We start from the raw sequence: 3,518 nt of genomic DNA, 5'->3' as shown, positions 1-3,518 counted from the left end.
CAGCTACTTGGGAGCTGAGGCAGGAGAATGGCGTGAACCGGGAGGCGGAGCTTGCAGTGAGCCGAGATCCGGCCACTGCACTCCAGCCCGGGCGACAGAGCGAGACTCCGCCTCAAAAAAAAAAAAAAAAAAAAAAAAAAAAAAAAAAAAATTTCAGACAGAGGTTGTTAGAGCCACTTAACTGAAATGTACCTGAGAACATATTTGTTCCTCTCTGCGCTTTTAGTAAACATAGAGCAAGAATAACACTATAACATGTAATATATAAATCTTCAGATATTTTCAGCCTTCATTGAATTTAGTTTGCAAGAAGGAGAGAATACTGTAGTATTCAAGTTTGTATTTTTAGATACTTAAACTTTGAAGACATAGCTTAATCAATTGTTTACAAATTTTTCAATAGCAGCAATCCAATTTGCAGGATCCTTTAAATATCAGTCTTCTGAGAAGTGAAGCAGAGGCTTGTGACAATCTTTTTTGCTCACATTCCTTTGAAAGTAGGTGGGAGAGATCTGCTATGAATAAAATGAGAAAGCAGAATCAGATTTACTCTGAAGTATAAACGATTTCAGGCACAGTGCAGGACTACTTTTACAGCAGTGAAAAGACAATGACTCTGGTGGAACTCTGATAATAACCTTTGAAATCTCTTTAGATAAAACTGAGAAACCAAATGAGTCAGCCAGCGCTACAGAGGGTACACTTTAGTTTATGAACTGCAATGCCACTTAAGATTCAGGAAAGTCATTCGTTTGTGATTTATTTCCTCAATATATAATTGAGTCCCTAGATCCTAGATGTACAAATAAGATAATTCTTAGAGTCATACAAAACCGAAATGGTGAGAAAATAAATTTCACCATTACTCTCTTATTTTCAAAAATCAAAGTGAATCAGACTCCAAGCAAAATGCCATGGCTTATTAATTATTTGCCTGACACTGATAATCAAAATCTATCATGTGCTGAAAATGATGGCTATCAAGGTTAAGAGGCTGGAGACTGAATGTCTATGACAGAATTTGAAATATCGCTCTCTACTATGTATTACAAGACTTTTTTTTGTACAACTTATACATCCCCAGTCTTATCTGTCATCAGCAAACCCATTGCTTTTTACCAACAGAAACTTTATTCATTTTTTCCTTCATCCCAACCCTTTCATATTGTGATGCAGTTACCTGGCAAAGGACTCTTCATAATTGTGCTAATCGCTCAGTACAGATTTCACAACCTATAAATTCCTTAATGCATTTTCAACTTATGTATTTGCAACATACTATTGAAAATATAAAATTGAAGAACTAAGGCCCCGCTGGGATTCGAACCCAGGATCTCCTGTTTACTAGACAGGCGCTTTGACCAGCTAAGCCACAGGGCCCCTCTTGGGCATATGTTCAGATATATCATATTTATAACATTTTTGTCAAATTATCAGTTTGCCAAAAGTGTACTTAATTTTGTGACAAAGAAAGCACATCTGTGTTTCTGAACCAGCAACAAAGCAGAAATTCCAACACTTAAAAAAACACTTTTCTTCAATGCAGGGTTTTAGAATTTATTTCAAATTGAAATGAGTGAAATTTCTATTTCGTGGTGACTATCTCCCCCTACAGGAAATATTGGATATCACAACATATTTTAAATTTATTTCTCTGTTCGTGCATTCATTTTGTCCACAAATGTTGAGTATTGCATTTCAGGTAATTTTCCAGGTATTGGAGATTTTATTCACTGAAAACAGCGAATGAAACAGCAAAATTTTCTTCCATTATTGAATTTATGTTCTACAGGGAGATAAAAAAGCAAAATTTTAAAATTGGCCGAAAGCAACAACAAAAAACACCCCAAAACAAACAAACCAACTAAAAAAATCCAACAACAAACAAAAATACAAGGGATATGAAAACCAGTCTCTTTATTGCTGGGTTATAGCACCCACCACACTACCTTCTGAGCTAATTCACTGCAATTGAGAAAAACCATTATGCTTCCTTCTATTTTATCTAATCTGGCACAAGAAAGTGAGCCTAGACGAGGACACAGTGATGCACTGGAGATCTGTGGTCACCCTGATTCCCACTCATCCAAACTAGGCACTTTGAGACCCTCTGTTTCAAAGAGAGCTTTGGTCTCAACAGGAGATCTGCTGTTAGAAACAATAAGTTAGATGTAAACAGGGAGTTCTGCTGGATGGATATCTTTGCTTCTGTCATAGTCTTGTTCTGCTCATTTGCCTGCTGGGTTAAAACAGACTCAATTTCTAGACCCACATAGATTGTAAAACTGCGTGGATGATACAGAGAATTAGAGAACAAAGTAGAGTATGATGTGATAGCCCTCACAGGATGCTGTGGGAACCTCTAACTTGGGCCTCACAAAGTTGCGTGACCTTTTATCTCAGGTTCTATGTCGGTTTGATGAATGTAGAAGGAGTCATGGAATGTTTAGCTGAATGCAGCTTAGCATAGGGAAAAGCAGATGAAACCAATATCCTGAAATATTTAAATAACTGCCTGGTGCTTTGCATATGCATTTATTAAGCATCCACAAAATGCAAGACCCTGGAAAGATGAAAAATTACTTAGGTTGAGGTTGAGTTTTTATTTTTTAACCAAGCCTGGTGTTGCTTCTGATTTATTTCCTGTGGGTCATGAGCTTCTACTCACTACCTAGCTAATCACAAGGCCAGGATATACAAATTTTTTGGCTTTCTTGGCTGAGGTTTTTTGTTAAGTTTAGTTATTTATTCCCTGACTTCTGTTTCTCACTGACACATGTTTCATAAATCTTGCTATGGTGTAAAGCCCTGGAAGAAAAACGCTTTGTTTCTCCTTTTGGAAATCTTTCCAAGATATGAGCAGACATTTCAACATAAAGTAGGTGCTGGAGTGGTGTGGCTACAGATAGATTGCTGCACCCTTGAGAGAAATTAGCACTACCAAACCGCTGTTTAAAGTGTTTCATCTGGATTTCTGCTGACATTAGATGGAAAGTTCTTTTCCTGATTCCCTGACTTTTGGGGCTATCCTTTCTAGAACCTACCTTTTCCCACAGCATCTGTGTTTTCCCTAAACTTATGGCCTATCATAGCAAACATTTTGGCCAACATCTGCCTTATAAAAAGCCTTGCTCAAATCTTCAAATAAGCCTCAATCCTGAGAACAGACAAAACCCTTCTTGTTATTGTTAGAACTACCTTATGGGCATCAAAGAAGCAGAGGATTGTGGTCAAGTTAAATAGATGCTGAGTCTGGTAAAAGTCTTTGCAATATTACTACTGTATGAAGGCCTTCCACCACTTAAGTAGCAATGATATTTATTTATTTAAATCCAAAAATGGCTTATTTTATCATTTTTTTTGTTTGTTTGTTTGTACATTACTGAGATAGTGCTATCATGCATTTAACACCCTTAAATCTTTAGAACAATTTTAGAAGGTGGTAACTTTCATTAACTTCCATTGAGAGATGAGAATGATAAGACATAGAAATGTTAAAAAGTAATTTCAAGACCATG

The 3,518-nt window shown here is 36.6% G+C and overlaps 1 non-coding gene across 1 annotated transcript; it reads right to left on the bottom strand.

The window, feature by feature from the left end:
* Window positions 1–1,306: 1,306 nt before the first annotated feature.
* On the bottom strand, window positions 1,307–1,380 carry TRNAT-AGU. The gene has a single exon. It is a non-coding gene; the product is annotated as a tRNA-Thr (tRNA).
* Window positions 1,381–3,518: the final 2,138 nt, after the last annotated feature.

Source organism: Trachypithecus francoisi, unplaced genomic scaffold, assembly GCF_009764315.1.
Source record: "Trachypithecus francoisi isolate TF-2019V2 unplaced genomic scaffold, Tfra_2.0 Lachesis_group10, whole genome shotgun sequence".
NCBI classification, from domain to species: domain Eukaryota; kingdom Metazoa; phylum Chordata; class Mammalia; order Primates; family Cercopithecidae; genus Trachypithecus; species Trachypithecus francoisi.
This window is presented reverse-complemented; position numbering and strand designations above follow the sequence as displayed.